The following is a 13177-nucleotide window of genomic DNA, read 5'->3' as shown; positions in this document are numbered from 1 at the left end:
TTTTTGGGGAGTGTTGAAGAGCCTTGTTTTGTCCTATTACCAGGGTTGGTTTTCTGGCTCCTTCTTATTTGGGTAAGCTCTGTCAAAGGGAAGATCTAAGGCTGAAGGTTGTTATTCAGCTTCTTTTGTCCCATGGGGTGTTCCCTTTATATAGTACTCTCCCCCTTTTCCTATGGATGTGGCTTCCTGTAAGCCAGACTGCAGTGATTGTTGACTCTCTTCTGGGTCTAGCCACCCAGCAAGTCTGCCCAGCTCCAGGCTGGTACTGGGAGTTGTCTGCACAAAGTCCTGTGATGTGAACTGTCTATGGGTCTCTCAGTTGTGGATACCAGCACCTGTTCTGTTGGAGGTGGCAGAGGATTCAGTGGACTCTGTGAGGGTCCTTAGCTTTGGTGGTTTAATGCTTTATTTTTGTGCTCATTGGCCTCCTGCCAGGAGGTGGTGCTTTCCAGAAAGCATCAGCTGTAGTAGTGTGGAGAGGGACAGGTGGTGGGCAGGGCCCTAGAACTCCCAATATAATATGCCCTTTGTTATCTGCTATGAGGGTGGATAGGGAAGGACCATCAAGTAGGGATGGGACTAGGCATGTCTGGGCTCAGACTCTCCTTGGGCGTGTCTTGCTGTGGCTGCTTTGGGGGTGGGGGTGAGATTCCCAGGTCACTGGAGTTGTGTACCTAGGAGGATTATGGATGCCTCTGCTGAGTCCTGCAGGTTGTTAGGGAAGTGGGGGAAAGCTGTCAATCACAGGCCTCACCCAACTCCCACACAAACCAAAGGGCCGGTCTCACTCCCACTGTGCCCTGCAACAGCCCTGAGTGTTTCCAGTCGGAGGGCGAGAGGGTCTTGCAAACTTTCTGGAGGCTATCTGCCTGCTAGGTCCAAAAGAAAAGGGCTTTAGTTCTTCCCCTGCCTGTGAAGTCTGCATGCCAGATTTGTGCCCTCCCTCGAGTTTTGACCAAGAGGCTTCTCGCCCCCTTCAAATAATAACAAAGTTCTTCTAGGGAATTCCTTCTCCCTGTGGAGTTGTACCTCCTGTCACCCTCCCAATGGATCCCCGTGGTGCCAGGCAGGAATGGGCTGCTTGGGGACCCAGCGAGCTCCCGGGGCCTTTCTGCTATTTCCCCTGCCCCTATATTTCACTTGGCTCTGTAACTTGACTGAGCTCCAGGTAAAGTCGGAAACTTCTCCCGCAAATAGACCTTCAGCTTCTCCAGCGGGGGTGTGTGTTTGGAGAGGAGGGTCTCCCTTTCCTGCTTCCAGAGATGGGGCACTCACAGTATTTGGGGTGTCTCCCAGGTCCTGCAGGAGCAGTCCATTTCCTTCAGAGGGTCTGTGCTTCCTCTTGGGATTGCCAATTTGTTTTTACAGTCCATCTGGAGCTCAGATTCACAGTGCAAGCCTCTGGATGCTGCTCTGTCTGAGCTGCAATCTAGTCCTGCTTGCCATCCACCATGATCCTCTCCATCACGATAACTGTAAATTTTGAAGCTGAAATTATTCTGAAAAATTTAGTTTACTTAAAAATAAGCTTGGCAGGCACTTACTAGAAATAAATAGTTGCAGACTTTCTGGAGTATCTTCTGGGAACAGCAATTAGGAATAGCCTAATGTCAGAAAATAATGACAGAGATTTCATGTTGCCTTGTTTCTTCCCCAGAATCCAAAAGTAGAGGCTTCCAGCTATATTTTATTATAATGGTTTTCTCAATGTGAAAATTTGGCCTTCATCAAGGAGACTTCACTTTATAAACTGTAGCACAACTGTAGCACATTTCCATTTCTTGTCTCTACCTTCCGTGAACTACTTTAGAACAATTTAAGCCTGAGTTCTTAATCAGAATTTCATACTAGCAAGGGAGAAACATTATACTTGACTTGAAATTATAATTTCTTGAAAAGATATAACTATGAGAATTGGTATTATTTTGATGATACAAATTTCTTTGTGTATCCAGAAGAGGTATCTGAACTAGAAAAACAGTCTAGAAACTCTAGTTTCTATAGAGGCTTATGTACTGGGTGTATGCATGCCACTGAGATAAGAATTGCTATATAAATGGGCTCTGAAACTTTGTTAGTCCTGTTTTCAAAGAGTTTTCAATCACCTTGATCTAAAGAAAATGCAAAAATCCCTGACATTTCAGAGTCTGTTGTCTGGGTTGTGGTTTGGCTGCCACAGGAAACTTCATGGGAGTGGGAAAGAATTAGAACAGCCTTGTTTTAAAGCAAAATTTGTCACTGGACAGGGAAACCTCTTGGGGAAAAGTTAGAGAAGGCACAACATGCTATAAGAACTGGAAAGAGAACTAGATTAACAGAGAAGATAATATTTTCAAAGGTCTAAGAATAGCTAGGGAGGTGGAGGTGATCCCTTGACACAAATACTCTTGCAGGCATATGGAGCATGGCAGTGGGGAGTTCAGGAGCAGACGACATTTAGGTAGTTGCATTGGTAGTTGGCAGATGGCATTTTTTTTTTATTTCTCTCACCACCACCCCCATATGTAATCCCTAAGCAAATCTTAACTCTACCTCCATAACAAATTCTTAATCTTCTACTTCTATTTCTACTGCTGCCACCAAAGATCAAACCATCTCTCTCATGTATCACTGATCTACGACTGCTCCCTTCAATTAGTTCTCATACATGGCCAGAATGGTAGATTGAAAGTCTAAATCAGGCTGGGCATGGTGGCTCATGCCTGTACTAGTACATTGGGAGGCTGAGGCAAGAGGATTTCTTGAGCCTTAGGAGTTTGAGACCAGCCTGGACAAAATGGCGAGACCAGGTATCTACAAAAATTAAAAATTAAAAAAAAATTAGCCAGTCATGGTGGTGTGTGCCTGTTATCCCAACTACTCAGGAGACTAAACCCAGGAGTTTGAGGCTGCAGTAAGCTATGTTCATGCTACTGCAATATAGCTTGGGCAATAGAGCAAGAACATGTCTCTTTTAAAGAAATAAGTCTAAATCAAATTATTATTTTCCAGTGTAAAATTATCTATGAACTTTTCATTGCATATAGAATACAAATAAATTGCTTTACCTGGCCTGCAAGGCCTAGCTCTCTGAAGTATGTTGAATGGTTTTACAGAAAAAATCTACATACTAACCCCCAGAAGCCAGATGTGACCTTATTTGGAAAAAACAGTCTTTGTGTACATAATTAAATTAAAGATCTTGAAATTAGATCATCCTGGATTATCCAGGTAGACCCCAAATGCAATGACAAATGTCTTCATAGAGACACACAGAGGAGAGACACAGGGAGAAGAGAAGAAGGGCCATTTAGGAGTTGAAGAAGAGAATGGAGTCATGTAGCCACAAGCTAAGGAAGACCTAGAGCCACCAAAGTTGGAAGAGGCAAGGAAGAATTCTCCCCTAGGGCTTTTGAAAGGAGTACAGCCCTGACAGCATCTCAGTTTCAGACTTCCAGCTTCCAGAACTGCCGAAGAATGCATTTCTGTTGTTTTATATCATCAAGTTTGTGGTAACGTGGCAACCACAGGAAACTAATACTTTCGCCAGTCACATCTCTAACTCTTTTGCTTGCCCCTGTTACATCTACTAGACTGGCCTCTTTCTTTCCCTTATTATTCTTTAAGTACAATATACTCCTTAAAAGTTGAGGACTTTATGTTAGCTATTCTCTCTTTCTGGAATATTTTTCTCCCAGATGTTTTTATATCTAAGTTCTTTCTTGTCATTCTTGAATTTACACATCTCTTTTTCAGAGGGGCCTTACCAGACCACCAATTTAAAGTTTTCTCTCAAACTATCCCTGCTTGCAGATAACATGATCCTGTGTCTGGAAAATCCCATAGTCTTAGCCCCAAAGCTCTTTAAGTTAATAAACAACTTCAGCAAAGTCTCAGGATACAAAATTAACATACAGAAATCACTAACATTCCTATAAACCAACAACAGTCAAGCCAAGAGCCAAATCAGGATCATAATCCCATTCACAATTACCACTAAAAGAATAAAACACCAGGAATACAGCTAACCAGGGAGGTGAAAGATCTCTACAATGGGAACTACAAAACACTGCTCAATGAAATCAGAGATGATATATACAAATGGAAAAACATTCCATGTTCATGAACAGGAAGAATCGTTATTGTTAAAATGGCTATACTGCCAAAGACAACTTATAGATTAAATGATACTTGATTAAACAGTCAATGACATTCTTCACAGAGCTAGAAAAGATTATTTTGAAATTCATGTGGAACCCCTGTCCCCCCAAACCCCACAAAAAGCCCAAGTAGCCAAGGCAGTTAAAGAACAAAGCTGGATGCATCACACTACCCAACTTCAAACTATACTACAGGGCTTCAGTAACCAAAATAGCATGGTACTGGTACAAAAACAGACATATTAATGGAACAGAATAGAGAAGCCAGAAGTAATGCTGCACTCCTATAACTATTTGATCTTTGACAAAGCTCACAACAACAAACAATGTGGAAAGGACTCCCTATTCAATAAATAATGCTGGGGTAACTGGCTAGCCATATGCAAAAGATTGAAACTGGACCCCTTCCTTACACCATATACAAAAATTAACTCAAGATGGATTAAAGACTTAAATGTAAAACACAAAACTATAAAAACTCTGGAAGACAATCTAAGCAATACCATTCTGGCCATAGGAACAGGCAAGGATTTAATGATGAAGACACCAAAAGCAGTTGCAACAAAAGCAAAGATTGACAAATGGGATCTAATTAAAATAAGGATCTTCTGCACAGCAAATGAAACTACCAACAGAATAAATAGACAACCCACAGAATGGAAGAAAATATTTACAAACTATGCATCTGACAAAGGTCTAATATACAGCATCTATAAGGAACTTAAACTAATGTATAAGAAAATAACAAAGAACTCCACTGAAAGTGAGCAAAGGACATCAACAGACACTTTTTTAAAAAAGACATACATGTGGCCAACAAGCATATGACAAAAAGCTCAACACCACTGATCATTTGAGAAACGAAAATCAAAACCACAGTGAGATACCATCTGACACCAGTCAGAATGGCTGTTATTAAAAAGTCAAAAATGACAGATGCCAGTGAGGCTGTGAAGAATAAGGAATGCTTATATATCGTTAGTGGGAGTGTAAATTAGCTCAACTATTGTAGAAAACAGCGTGCCAATTCCTCAGAGACCTAAAGTCAGAAACACCATTTGACCCAGCACTGCCATTACTGGATATATACCCAAAAGAATATAAATCATTCTGCCATAAACACACATGCACTTTGTATGTTCATTGCAGCACTGTTCGCAATAGCAAAGACATGGAATCAACCTAAATGCCTATCAACAGTAGATTGGATAAAGAAAATGTGGTACATATATACCATAGAAGGAATGAGATCATGTCCTTTGCATGGACCTGGGTGAAGCTGGAGGCCATTATTCTTAGCAAAGTAGCACAAGAACAGAAAATCAAATATTGCATGTTCTCACTTAAAAGTGGGAGCTAAATGATGGGAACACATGGACACATAGAGGGGAACAATACACACTGGGGCCTATCAGAGGGTAGAGAGTGGGAGGAGGGAGAGGATCAAGAAAAATAACTAATGAATACTAGGCTAAACACCTGGGTGATGAAATAATGTGTACAGCAACCCCCATGACACAAGTTTACCTACATAACAAACTTGCACATGTACCCCGAACTTAAAATAAAAGTTACATAAAAAGGAAAAGAAAAAATAAAGTTTCCTCTCAATCATTCTGTTTTTTAGTTATTTTCTTTTCATCTCAACAATTATGTCTACCTCATCTTTTTTAAATTATTTATTATCTGTCTAACTTACAAAAAGTCACCCCCATGAAGTGAGAGGTGTTCACTATCTGATTCATTGAAGAATTCCCAGTGTCTAGAACAGTCTCTGCTATTAAGTAAGATATTAATTAATGTTGAATAAGAAAAAAAAATGTAGAAGAAAGGCTATCAGTGCTGGAGGCAGTTATGGTGATAAGGTTGGAATCTAGAAATTTGAGCAGCAAGCTAGGTTCTTAGTTTTTGAGGAACTGGGAGATTGGATATGTTATAATAAAAAGACCTAGATTTACGCAACAGGACAGGGATCCTGTAAGAGATCTGAAATAAATATGGAGGTGTGGTCTTGGGACCAAATTGGAAAAATTTCCCAAAGTCGTATAGGGTACGGAGTAGAACTTTTGAAGCCTAAGATCAGTAATGATGTCATGAGGCTGTGTGAGAGTTAGGCCTAACAAGATGGCCAGGATTTGTTCTACCTGCAAGTGGAGGTCAGTACCCACTATTAAATGGAGAGAAGGGCTAATGAAGTTGGGAAAAACTCAGACACTCACAACATGAGACAGAAGCTACAGTTCCCAACTGCTTTGGTAAAGAGAACACTTGGCTTTCTGATCATCTAGACATAACCATTTTCTAGTGGATGAAATCTAGGAGACTAGGTCCTTCCCAACAGGACCCACTTTAAGTAAAGTTTAAGTTTGAAAGCAATGACTTAATCTGATCCTGTGTGCTCTCAGTGGTGCTATACCACTACAACGTAGAAAGTGCTATACCCAATGCCAGGCTGACACAGAGTTCCCACAGTATCTAGCTACCAGTGTTGAGCAGGAAGTCCATCCCTCATGGTGTCATTATTCAACGTTTTGTGCCTCGTCTACCTTATTGTCAGTTTAAGAAGCTTAATGAGGATGTCCTAGTCCAACTCAGAAATTAAGGAAAGCATATCATCGGAGGATAAGGAATGTTGTTTTAGAATAATGTAAACCAGGAGGACTATTTGTAGATGACTGGAAGGTCTTAGAAGCCATTCCGTCAGGAACACCGTTTTCGTGATTTTCTGCAGGTTGGAGAGTGTCTTTATGCAGCATCCTTCGGGGCTCTTTGTGACTATTTTCTAAGTTAGCTTAATGACAACAGAGGCATGTGGATATTGTATTTTAAGGCTTACGGCCATTTTTGAGTTCCTATAGACAGGGTCTGTTGAGGCATCCCCTCACAGGGTACAGCTTGTCTCATAGAATTTATTTCAGCATTTTTCACTCTCTCTGACTTTCCCCTAGCTTTGCTTTTGTTATTGTTAGGTGTATGTTTTGAAAATGACAAACAATCAGGTTGAGGAAAAGGTCTATAGTGTGTTTGTGTCTGTGGGCGTAAATGTGGAATAAATATATATAATGCACAGTGGCTGATATTTTGTGTCATTTATCTTCACTTGTGAAAAGAGATGGGATAAGTCACTGATGACTGTTCCAGTCCTGATCCATCCTTCATCACTACACTCATGAAGATAAATGCCACATTTCAGGAGAGCACAGCTATCATGTGTCCTTTCAGACTGGAGAGTCAGATCGGTTAGAGCAAGAGGTCAATCAGGTGCTGTTACTTAAAAATCAAGGACATTTTATATGTACCATCTCCTACCCCATATACCTTGCTCTCTCCTATTAAACTAGGGTACTTCTAGCAGCCAGAGAGATGATTTGGTAGCCTTTATAATTTCATCTATGTCTACAGATATGCATTTAATTTAAACAATCCATTTCCTGGTATATGCCCAGCATAGAGCTTTGCAGTGACAATGCACTGATTAAAAGAATATCCTCCTGGTCCTTATACTGATAAATATCAAAATGAAGCAAACACCATGGAAAAAATAATAATAAAATGTTTTTATTTTTTTCTGTGAGCAAGTTAAGTGAGAAAGGAGTAAGTGAGAACTGTTGAGAAGTGGTAATATTTAAACTGCTATATTAGAGAAAACAGTATGGACACTTTATCTTTCCGTATTGTACAAATGGCAGCATGACTGGATTTTAAGCTATGGTAAGGCAAATGGATGAATTCTCTGCTCTAGCTTGTAGACCCTGTTATAGGTAATCAATAGATAAGACCCCTTTATAACTCAGTAACTGAATGAACTGTTCTGGTTTTAATTTTAATTACCCATTCACAAATTGAATGTTTGAGGTTAGAAGAATTTACTTTGAAATAAAAGTATTGGCTTTTTCCCCCTTGGTTGGGACATAAAAATTTATGTAACTAGACATAAGCCAAAAAGGATTTCCACAGATCCTAGAAATTTGATTGGCCAACTGGGCATTTCTAAAATCATTATTTCTCTTTGGAAACTATTGTTTTGAACCACATAAAACTGTTGATAGTCACCAGTTTTTGACCTAGGAGATGACAATTTGATGAGATTCTCTGTAATCATGCTAATTGATTATATAGTTTAAATTTTGGGATATGCTTTAGTTGCTTTTTTCTATATGTAAGCTTATTTCACCAAATAAACTATTTCATTATCTTATTCAAGAAACATTTATTGAACACATATTACACAGCAGTTACTGCGGTGTATGCATGCCCATGGAATGGACTATGTTGGCTGTCCCAGTGGGGCATGCAGTCTAATGAGTCAGAAAGACACATAAGCAAGCAAGTACGAGATAGAAAAGCAGCACACTGGTTGATAGTTGATCAATAAATGTTCTTTCCCTTCTTCTCACATTGGACATAGAAGTGCAATGTGTTAAAGGAACACAGAAGAATGAGTCTCTATAAATTTAAACAATCTGGAAGGATTCATTGCAGAAAATACCTCCTGTTTACCTTGTGTTAAAAGACTGTGTAATAGGCAGATAACTAGCCTAAGGCTTCAAATATTTGACTTCTTATATTAACTCATCACATATTAGGGCTTTTTTTAAACCTTAACAACATTATTTAACTTTCTTATACTTTAACTTTCTTAACTGCAAAATGAAAATTATAATCTCGTTTACCTTCCTCCTATATTTGTTGAGGGTCAGATAGGATAATACACATGAAACAATTTTTCAAATTATAATTTATAATATTAACAAAAAATACAATCTTCATCATCATCTTTCTTATTACCAGTCTTGTTTTCAACAAGACCTTTCAACAAAGTGCTATGTAAAAGATCAAGGAGGATAATCACCTTGATTTGTATTTTCCCAAGTCCAGGCTTAATAATACATTCGTGGATGAGTACCACATTTGGCCTTAAATAATCATTTTAGAAAAGTAGATGAGTTGTTTAGCCATTTGTAAGTGTTTCGAGCAGTGCTCAATAAATAATGAATGAAGGGTCTGCTGGTAGCAGATGGATAATTATGTTCAGCATTTTTTTAATGAAGGAGAATTTAGAAAAATACCTACAATTCAAAGAAATTAACTCTCAGATAATAATAATTCCCATTATTAGAGAATGTATGACATGCCAGGCTTGTTGATTTATGGGTATCATCTCATTTCAAGTTTAGAACAACCTTTTGAAGTTGACTCTATTATGATCACTTTAATTTTACAGATGAGGGAATTGAAACCTAAAAATTTATATAACTTCCTGCAAGTCACAAAATGACTATCTCTGATGATAGAATTTATGAACTTAACTGCTGTACTTTTTACAGCTCTGATCTAGCTATCGTTACCACCCCCATGTTTGTACTCTCCTTCCTACTTAGTAATCCCCATTTTCTCCAGAAAAGCCCTGAAGGAAGGCACTCATCTCTCTGAGCTTTAGTTTCCTCGCCTATAAAATCGGGCTACTTTTGGAGATTCATCAATAAACAAATCATATAAACTCCATATCCTGGGAACTCATATTCTAGTTGGAGGAGACAGAAAATAAATATGTACATGTTATCTCTACTTTTGAGATGTTTTATCAACAGAAATGAAACAGAATAAGGGGACAGAGAATGATGAGGGGACAAGGGTGGTTACGTTTTAAGCAGCATAACCAGGGAAGACCTCTCTGAGCGAGTTTAGCAGAGCCCTGAAGGAAGTGAAGAAGCAAAGTATACAGGTATTTGCATGAAAGGTGGCACTATTGTCATGGAGTGCAGGCAAAGGTATAGGTCTGTCTGGGTGAAGGGCATTCCAGGCAGACGAACAGCATGTGCAGGGTTCCTGAGAAAGCACTATGCTTGATGTGCAGGAGAAACAATCAGGAGCCAGTGTGGTGGTCAGAGTGGAGTGAATATGAGTGATAGTTGTAGGAAAATGAGATCAAACAAGCAGGAGAGATGCAGGAAAAAAAAAAATGAATGGCCATTAGGACTTTAATATTACTCTGAGTGTTGTGAGAAGCCATTGAGCATTGAGAAGGAATATGATCTGACTTTAATTCAAATAGGATCCCTCTACTGTGTGGAGAAATTAGAAGCAGGAAACTCAGATATTGGACGAGGCTATGGAATACTCCAGTTATCCAGATAGAAATTGGACCAAGACAAAGCAATAGATGTGTTTGGAGAAAAAACCAGAATACTGCTACACAGAATTTCCAATACACGGGTGATAGGATATAAAGGTGATAAGGTATAGAGGTGATACAATCCAAAAAGAGAGGGTATGAGACCAAAAAAAAGTTTCAAGGTAGACATTGGCCTGAGCTACTAGCAAAATCATTCCTGAAATGGTGCTTGGCACACAGTAAGAGCTTAAAATGTTTAGTTGTATGAATGAATGAATGCAACTGCCATTAGAAAAAGTCTTTGTCGGGTTAAATCAAAATGAAGAGTTTGACTGTAGACAGGTTGATTTTTGAATCCTCCAAGTAGAGGTCTTGAATAAGCAGTAGTACATACAAGTCTGCGAGTCTGCTGGAGATTTAAGTTTGGCGGTCTTCAGTTTATAGATGCTGTTTAAAAGCATTATACGATCACCTAGAGAGTGCGTATAGATAAATAAGAGGTCCACTGATTTGAGACCTGGGGCACTCCAAGGTTCATTGGCCTGTGAGACAAGACACAACTAGCAGTGGATGTTGAGCAGAGTTATCACTGAGGCAAGAGGAGAAGCAAGGGAGTTGTTTCATAGGAGCCAAATGAAAAAGGTGTTTCATAAAGGACAGAGTGATCATTATGTCAAACATTAATAATTTTTGCCTAATATGAAAATTGAGAACTGTCTATTTGATTTAGCAATAAACATGTTTTCACCTCCCACCTTTTCTTTGCCTCTCTAACGCACTAATTATTACCTATGGCCTTCCTCTAAAGTTATAAATCTCAGGCACTTTACATTCCGATTCATATTTCATATATCCTGTTGAAGAGTAGTTAATACTTCTTGAAACCATGAGATATGGGAAAACATTTTATAAGATTGAGATTTTTTCTCTCTCTCTCTTTTTTTTTTTTTTTTTTTTGGAATCTCACTGTGTCACCCAGACTGGAGTGCAGTGGCATGATCTTGGCTCTCTGCCACCTCCACCTACCAAGTCCAAGCCGTTCTCCTGCCTCAGCCTCCCAAGTAGCTGGGAATACAGGCGGTGCCACCATTCTGGCTGATTTTTGTATTTTTAATGGAGACAGGGTTTCACCATGTTGACCAGGCTGGTCTTGAACTCCTGACATCAGGTAATCCACCCACCTCGGCCTCCCAGAGTGCTGGGATTACAGGTGTGAGCCACTGCACCTGGCTGAGTTATCCATTTATTTTAAACCTATGGACAGAAAATCCACAGATCATCTCTAAAATAAATTTTGATCATATTCAGTTTTACTTATGTAATAATAACATTCATTAGTGATATATTGCTATGACATTCAAAAAGCATTTTTATTTACCTTGTCTGTTCCAAACAAAATCATCTAATACAGTAAAATGCCCAGCTGTGAAGCTTACACCATCAGATTATACCACCTGCTAACAACTTTTTGTTGGAGTCAGCCATAGCCGTGGGCTTCACTCCTCCTTGTCCCTTGAAGATTTTAACATCTGCCTCCCTGTTGTTCTCTCCATACTAACACTTGATAGGCTTCTTGGTGATTTTAATATCCATGTCAGTCCCTTGATCTTGATTACTAATTGTGAGGGATCTTTCTATCTGCAGTTGCTCTGGGTCTCCTCTTTGTACAGTCCATACCAACTATATTTCCAATGTTGGATGACCTGCATTTGTTGGAATTACAGAAAGTTTCTTTTACTTCATCATACTTTGTAAAATGTGAGCTCTATCTCTTAGGATCCCTTTGCTTTAAGTACTGTACATACCCTCAGTCTCAGATTCTAATTTTTATTCTGCCAGTGCTACAGGAGTAGTGGGGTGAGATGAGAGATGTATAGGGCAAGGAAATATTTTATATCTTTCTTGTTTGGGGATGTGGTGTTGGTGGTGGGCAATCCCAAATAGAGTTTGCAGCAGATGCCTGTGTCAAACTCTTAACATCCCATTTGACTTTAATAATTGAGTTTTCTATTTAACTGTTTCCTATCCATCATTATAATGCATTATCTGATTTAATCTTATGATGCGGTTCTGATCAGGACACTAGATCAGAGAGAAAATGTGACTTACTTAAGGTCATGTATCTAATAAGTCAGAACCAAGTATAGACTACATTTCTTCTGAATCCAAATGCATTTTTTTTATTGGCATTACAAAATGTATTGTTCAAAATGGCCAGTAGTTAAGAGAGTTGCTTTGGCTTTCTGCCCAGGATAGTGTTAAAATACAGTGGCAATTCAATAAATGTCATCAGTGGTGTCTGTGGTAGTGGTTGTGGTGGTGGCAGATCAAGAATTGTCCTGAATTATTCTAATGGATGCTTTTATTTTCTTTTTCTTTCTTTCTTTTTTTTTTTTTTTAGATTGGCAAACGCACTGCCTATTTACAGCATAGAGACCCCAGTGGAGAGCTAGGTGGGTGATGATTCATACTAAATCTTTCCCACAGTATGCTGAACACTACAAGTGCAGCTAATATGAAGTGACTCATTAAACACTGTCAAATCTGATAATGGCAATGACTGGATTTGCTAGCATGAGCGATTTGTGGGAAGTCCAGCTACTGCAAACCACTACTGAATTTCAAAAACAAAGCTGCAATATAGTAGAAAAGACATATCCACTGAGTCATATTTGCAAATTTCTTGTGTTTCTCTTTGCCACTTTAGAAACAGCCTCATGTTCCCTGCTTGACTCGAGAGATGACTTTCCTTGGGATTCACTTATCTGGTGAGTGGTTCCTCATTCAGTCATATTTTATGGGCTAAATATTTTATAAGAGTATTAGTGGCTTATGGACAGAACTGGAAATGTGGTTCTCCCGTGGCAATATTTCTGAAGCTCCTGCTTTACACCACCATCCACCAGCAAACCATCCCATACAC

At 39.1% G+C, this 13177-nt stretch overlaps 1 protein-coding gene across 18 annotated transcripts in view; it reads left to right on the top strand.

Annotated features, from left to right (window-relative positions):
* The window catches only part of LRRC4C (leucine rich repeat containing 4C), a 1317608-nt gene that overhangs the window by 1276568 nt on the left and 27863 nt on the right, over nt 1-13177 (top strand). For 13 of the 18 annotated variants that reach the window (XM_017948475.3, XM_017948470.3, XM_021926804.2 and 10 more), the window contains 2 exons: nt 12656-12707; nt 12962-13022. The exons of 2 other annotated variants lie outside the window; for them this stretch is intronic. The gene's annotated coding sequence lies outside the window, so the exon portion shown is untranslated. Of the gene's footprint in view, nt 1-11405; nt 11423-12655; nt 12708-12961; nt 13023-13177 lie in introns of those variants that run through there. 3 more of the 18 variants (XM_021926802.2, XM_009186275.4, XM_017948481.2) reach the window with 2 other exon arrangements.

This window comes from Papio anubis, chromosome 12 (assembly GCF_008728515.1).
Source record: "Papio anubis isolate 15944 chromosome 12, Panubis1.0, whole genome shotgun sequence".
Classification (NCBI taxonomy): Eukaryota; Metazoa; Chordata; class Mammalia; order Primates; family Cercopithecidae; genus Papio; species Papio anubis.
The sequence above is the reverse complement of the archived record's forward strand: the minus strand, read 5'-3'. Positions and strand labels throughout refer to the sequence as shown.